The sequence below is a fragment of the Mustela lutreola genome, chromosome 2 (genome assembly GCF_030435805.1).
Source record: "Mustela lutreola isolate mMusLut2 chromosome 2, mMusLut2.pri, whole genome shotgun sequence".
In the NCBI taxonomy this organism is placed as follows: domain Eukaryota; kingdom Metazoa; phylum Chordata; class Mammalia; order Carnivora; family Mustelidae; genus Mustela; species Mustela lutreola.
This window is the reverse complement of record NC_081291.1, coordinates 24346827-24353843: the sequence shown is the minus strand read 5'-3', so window position 1 is coordinate 24353843 and position 7017 is coordinate 24346827. Positions and strand designations below refer to the sequence as shown.

At 45.0% G+C, this 7017-nt stretch overlaps 1 pseudogene; it reads right to left on the bottom strand.

The window, feature by feature from the left end:
- Window positions 1–1626: 1626 nt before the first annotated feature.
- On the bottom strand, window positions 1627–1730 carry LOC131826064 (U2 spliceosomal RNA; annotated as a pseudogene).
- Between the last annotated feature and the right edge of the window lie 5287 nt (window positions 1731–7017).

Sequence of the window (7017 nt, the reverse complement as noted above, 5' to 3'; positions counted from 1 at the left end):
ATTCAGCTCAGACTTACATGGTAAAGTCTGGAGGTGAGGGAGAATCAGAAGGGAGTTCTCTGGCACAGAGCACTTGGGTCCCTTCTCCTGCCCTGGGGCTGGGAGAAGGAGGGGTGACCACTGACACGTAAGCTACGTAGCATTTAGGTATGTGGAAGTCAGCGGGACACTTGAGGACCTGTGCTGGACAGTAGCAGGAGTCGGATCACTTGGCCAGTGGTGGAGGGAAATTTAGCCCTGGTGAGCTTGGGGAGGTCTCTCTGCTTAAAGCAGGTGGTATGGGGGTTCCCATGCCCCTAGCATAGTGATGCATCCTTGGCCAATGGACGGGTGTTCCCTTGTTTGGAGAGAGTGCCCCCTTTCAATGACTGCATTTTCCCAACGACTTGAAGGTGTAAATTTCATTTACGTTTCTTCACGTAGTATCTTTCTGCAAAAGGGAGGCTTTCCTTATTATATAGTATCTTTGAAGCTAGCAATGCTTTGAACCTCCAGATCTCCTGGGTTGGACATGAATATGGCTACCATGGTCTTTTTTTGGGTTGGTATTTTGCTCTTTCGTTCCTTCTATTCAACTACTCGATGTCTTTAGGTCGTGAATGTTTCTTTTAAACATCTAGAGTTGGGACATTTTTTAGTCTTTTTATTTTTTTCACCTTCTTATATCCTAACTTTTAATTAAAAAGTTTTATTCATTATATTGCTTCTGATCCTTGATAGATTTTGAGCTTTGTATGTGCCCTACTTCTTATTTTTTTTATCTTCCTTTCTATTCTTTTGGACACTTTTTGTTTCCTTTCCCTCATTCCATTTTTCTTCCTTTTTTTTTTTTTTTTTTTTTTTTTTTTTTTTTGTTTTGGAAGCTATATTGTCCATCTAATATTAAAATGTGGATACCCTAGATGCCTCAACATTTATACTTAATAGAACCTAATGTTAATCAGTGCCTCCATTCTCTTCTCAAACAAGGAGAGGTTCCTGGATTATTTTAATTCCAGTTGTGTTCCTCCTAATGTAAATGCTCGTTTGACCAGTATATTGGTTGTTTTAATATCCAAAAGTAGACATTCATAATTATTATTTTACACGGTCAATGTGTATGTAGATTTTTTTTTAAAAAAGTATCTATTTATTTTAGAGAGAGGAGAGAGAGATAAAGAGAGAGCGCGCATGAGCCAGGGGAGGGCAGGGCAGAGGAGAGAGAGGGAGAAAATCTCAAGCAAACTCCCCACTGAGTGTGAAGCCCAGTGTGGGGCCAATCCCATGACCCCAAGATCATTACCTGAGCTGAAACCAAGAGCTGGGCTGCTAAGTGACCAAGCCATCCAGGTGGCCCATAGATTTCCTAACTTATTTGCCAACATCCTGTCCCTTAGACCTTCTGTGATCTGAACTCATTTTCCTTAGTGACTGACTTAGTGACTCATCTTCCTTAGTGATGGAAGCCTTTAGAAGTTCCACAGTGAGATGCTGAGAATTGCTTCAGTTTTCATTTTGTTGAAAACGTCTTCACTTGATCAGCAATCTTGAATGCAAGCTTTCCTGAGTATAAAATCACAATTCTTTATCCATCCCTCATATTTGGCAAAATGCATACAGACAAGCTCAGTGCTAGATACCGAGGCAACAGGGACGAGCCAGGGTAGACTCTGTCTTACAGCATTCACCAGATATTAAACTGATAAGAACAGATACTACACTTGATCTTAGCCAAAAGGCCGAGAAGCGATAGCATTCACCAGATAATCAGAACAAAGAAACTATCCCATAAATAAATGCGGAAGTGCAGTTAGTAACTGACACGGAGCACTTCAGGTGCTCTGAGAGTTTATAATGAAGAGCTGGAACCAGTCTAGGAAATCAGGGAAGCTTTCCTTCAAAGAGATGGAAATTGAGCTGAAGATTAAACTGAGGCTTGATTAGTGAGTAGGAAAGACATTGGCAAAGGCAGGGCTGAGAGAAGTGGAGTCAGGGGAGAGCATACCAGGCATTTAAAAAAACCACACATGCAAAGGTCCTGTGGTGGAATAGCATCTCTGAAAACCAGAAAGATGGCCCATGTGACAAGAAGACCAAAAATGCGGTGATGGTGGTCGACTGGATTGAAAAGGTCAGCTGGTCTACGGCCATACCACCCTGAACGCGCCCGATCTCGTCTGATCTCGGAAGCTAAGCAGGGTCGGGCCTGGTTAGTACTTGGATGGGAAAAGGTCAGCTGGCAGTCATGAAGACCTTATAAATTGTGTTGAAGATTTGGGGCTTTGTACAGAAATGCTGTATTTCTATTTGTAATTCATAATAAAGAAGTCAAAGGAAGGAGTGAAGGAAGGAAGGGAAAAGTCTGGCAGACAGACAGGCTTGGTTCATAATGAAAAGGCAAGACCCAGCCTGAAATCCAAGGCATTTGCTTTCAAAGTCCCCCGGCTAACCATTTATGGCCAGGAATATATCTCGGCTCCCTGTCTGGTATTCTTGAAAGGGATATAGCTTGAGAAAGCTCACTTTATCAAGAGAAAGATGGATAATCAATTCTTTTCTTGCTCAGTTTTTCAAAATTGTTGGCAAAAAGCATTAGTGCCAGCAGACTCTTGTTCTGTTTTCCTTGGGATCAGCACTGCCCCTTCTAGAAAACCATCATTAAGCTCCTCTTCCCAACACTAAAAATCAGAGTTTTCCATCTTTTTTTTTTTTTTTTAAGATTTATTTATTTATTTATTTATTTATTTATTTATTTGAGAACAAGAGAGTGGGGGTGGGGGAGGGTTAGGCTGGGGGAGTGGGGAGGACAGAGGGAGAAGGTGAAGCAGATTCTCTGCTGAACTAGACCCAGGTGCCCTGAGTTTTCCATCATCCGAATGCAACTTCAGAATACACTCAGGTGTGCCAGTACATGATTATTTCAGAGAAATGGATTTTTATTTCCGGCAACCTAGTGTCTTGTATGTGTTGGTGTATTGGCAGTAAGCATGCCCACATCTAAGACTGATGCGGGTGACTCTTGTAGGCCACTCACAGCCCCGGACTATGGATTTTTGTTTTGTTTTTAGCTCTCGTTGAATATAATCCCTTGATAAGACATATACTTGCTTTGTTGGAGTCTCTCTCTCTCTCTCTTTTTTTTTTTATATTCTACTTCCATATACATTTTTAGGAATGCAATACAGACCAATGTATAAGGTTGTTTGTGATTCATGGCTGTTTTCAGTCAATGATAATTTGGGTAATGATAAACGAGGCTTTCCCTCCTACTCTATGGGAAACAGTTTGCTGGAGAATCTAGTAAAATAAGCAGGTGGTATGGGTATTTTTCATCCTAAATGAGAGAGCTGACCTTCAGATTAAGCTGCCCATGGATTGTACCGCAGCCCAAATGGGTGAGTGGAAAGAAAGAGGTTGCCTGGAGGGCGAACAGGCTTGCGTTGGACTCCCCAGACCCCGCTGCTGCTTGAGTCATCTGGGTCACCCACAAACGCTCTCTGGATCTCAGTCTCTCCCTGTCTTTAGAGCTAGAAATAATGTTGCTTCATAGAATTTAAGTTTTAGTATCGCATTGCATGTTTTTTTTTAAATTTATTTTATTTTTTTTAATATATATATATATTTATTTATTTGACAGAAATCACAAGTAGGCAGAGAGGCAGAGAGAAAGGAGGAAGCAGGCTCCCGACAGAGCAGAGAGCCCGATGCGGGGCTCAATCCCAGGACCCTGAGATCATGACCTGAGCCTTAGGCAGAGGCTTTAACCCACTGAGCCACCCAGGCGCCCCTCGCATTGCATGTTAACAACAGGTTCCTGGAAAGCGCTCCATAAATATTGGTATTTGTCTCCCCATTTGCTTGTCTGTTCCCAAAGCCAGGCTGTTCCAACCTCCGCTTTGGTTATTTTGCTACCCATGAGTCAGAATCACAAAGTGTGGTTAAATATTGTAATACTGCGTTTCGTTTTTATTTACTTAAAAGATTTTATTTATTTACCTGACAGAGAGATCGCAAGTAGGCAAAGAGTCAGACAGAGGGAGAGGGGGAAGCAGGCTCCCCGCTGAGCAGAGAGCCTGATGCAGGGCTCGATCCCAGGACCCTGAGATCATGACCTGAGCTGAAGGTAGAGGCTTTAACCCACTGAGCCACCAAGGTGCCCCTAATATTTAGCATTTCTTGAAACAAACGTCTAAATCCAGCTGCTGTCAAATTCAGTAGAACATTCCTGGACCTGTTTTTTTTTTTTCCCTCTAGAGCCAAATTATCAAAATCTGTGCTGATTCTTTCTCACTAATATTTAAAGAACCACACAAAAAGATATTCGAGTATGTGATCGAAATATTGAAAAGGGATAATACTCAATGCTGGTGAGGATGTGGTGAGGCAGACTCTCTCATACTTCTGCCACACAGGGTGGGTCACGAGTCATAAAGCAGCTCATGTGGGCGATCTCCGCCATCTTGCATCCAGCAATCCATCATAAGGACGTGGTCAAGGTAGGTTAGTGAATAAAAATTTATGTAGTGGCTTGTGCCTCAAGGCATTATGTATGGTGGCGTGCTGTTAGAAACCACCTCAACGCCTAACAATAGGGAAATGGTTACATAAATTATGGTTCTACCCAATGATGAAATGGTCTACAAAGAAATTTTGGTGAGAAGGGAAAATAGTTCTGATCTAAGATTGAAGAGGAAAGGAAGGTTATGGAAGCATATCTGTAGCCCGAGCTCAGCTGTGGGAGAATCTTAGAGGTCTCCCTCTTTATGCAGGCCCTAAAAAGATTGGGAGGGGATGCATAAAATATTAATAGTGTATTTTTTCTGGATAGTAGGATTGACACCCATTTTCTTTTTGACACCTAAAAACTTGCCTGCAATGTGCACTGTTCCTTTTGAGATCAGGAGAAGGAATTGTATCATGGTGGTTGCATTTTATTTATTTATTTATTTATTTATTAAAAGACTTCATTTATTGATTTGACAGGCAGAGATAAAAAAAATGGGCAGAGAGGCAGGCAGAGAAAGAGCAGCAGGCTTCCTGCTGAGCAGAGAGCCCGATGCGGGGCTCGATCCCATGACCCCAAGATCATGACCTGAGCCGAAGGCAGATGCTTAACCCACTGAGCCACACAGCACTCTGGTGGTTGCATTTTAATGTGTGGTCTGGACCCACAATGTGAAGAGCTCTGAGAAAACACCCCACCTGGCCGGTGTCCAGCCCCTGGGCTTGTTTCTCACACTTGGGCTATTCTAGCCCAGTTCTTTTCTTGGTTGAAAGGTCCAAGAGATGTGGAGAGAAGACTGTCTTCCTGTGCTGGCTATGGGGGCCTCTGTGCCATGAAGCACTGAGCTCTGGAGGTTCCTGTGAGGCTGGGCTGTGTCATTTCTCGTCTTCTGGGCTTTTCAAAACATGGAGTGAAAGCGGACTGACCTCCTGTCTCAGTCTGCTCAGGCTGCCACGACAAAATAACAGAGACCTGTGGCTGGAACAACAGGAGTTTATTTTCTCATAATTCTGGAGGCTGAATGGGTGAGATCAGGGTGTCCACATGGTCATTTTCTGGGGAGGGCTCTCTTCCCGACTTGTAGACCACCACCTGCTCACTGTGTCCTCACAGGACAGGGACCCTGAGATCATGACCTGAGCCGTAGGAAGAGGTTTAACCCACTGAGCCATCTAGGTGCCCCTCATTTTTTTCATTTTTTAGAAAAGATTTTATATCTAAGTCATCTCTATACCTAATGTGGGGCTTGAACTCACAACCCTGAGATCAAGAATCATGTGCTCTACCAACTGAGCCCCCCAGGTTCCTCACTAGGATTGTTTTAAATGCAATCCCTCCTCAACTTAATCCTCATGGCAGCTCTGAGATAATCCCTGCTGTTTTACAAATGAGGAAACTGATGCAGAGAGGGACTAAGAAGCTTGCACAACACCACGAACCTTGAAAATGATAAAGTTGGGGTTCAAACCTTGGTCTGTCTGTGCTCTTCTGACAACATCAGAGAACACAGAAGTTTACAGCCTGACTTCTTCTTCTTCTTCTTCTTCTTCTTTTTTTTTTTTAAGATTTTATTTATTTGACAGAGAGAGATCACAAGTAGGGAGAGAAGCAGGCAGAGAGGGGCAGAAGCAGGCTCCCCGCTGAGCAGAGAGCCCGATGCAGGACTCGATCCCAGAATCCTGAGATCTGACCTGAGCCAAAGGCAGAGGGTTAACCCACTGAGCCACCCAGGCACCCCAGCCTGATTTCTTGGCTTCAGATCCTGGCTGGGCCGGATCCTGAGCAATCTCCTCTATCACTCCCAATATCTCTCTATCACTCGGTTTTCTCATCTGTAAATTGGGCTGGTTATTGTGGCAAGGAATTGCTGCAAGGATTAAATGCTACAGGTGCAGGGGCTTGATGAACGTCTGACCGCCGACAGTAGGGGTTTCCTTCTGCCCGGGTGGTGAGTGCTTCCGGAGTTGCTAAAAGCGGGAAGAGTGGGCAGTGCTGGGCTGAATTCAGGGAAGGACACCTGGGGTGGTGGGAAGAGAGCTTCCTGGAAGAGGAGGAGCCTGAATACTTGAAGAAAGGGCAAGCGGGGAAATGGTCGCCAGCAAAGGAGCTCCGAGGAGAAGCTGTGGGAGCAGGGAGCATCCAGTCCCTGTCCCTCTGCCTGGTGTCAGTGCCCGACAGGTGTGCAGCGTGAGTGATGGGCTGGGCTCAGGAGGCCCCCACCTGTTGGGCATTAGTACTAGAGCCAAGTGGGTGTGGCTGGGCCGTGACCAGCCACAGAAGGAGGGCAAGTCTGGGCCCATGTTCCTTGTTGCACCCTGGGAGCCAGGAGCTCATTAAAGAGGAGGGAGGGAGAAATTATGTGCAAACTTCTAAGGTAAAAGACCATGAGGAGTGGGGGCAGGAGGGGGTGGTTCTCGGCCCTGTGCGGGCAGCATGCCAGGAAGGTGGAAGGGATGCAAGAGGGTGGAGATGGCTTCGGGGGCATTCGCTGAGGTCAGCACTAGGCCAGTGCCTCCACCAGGGCTGCCTGGAAG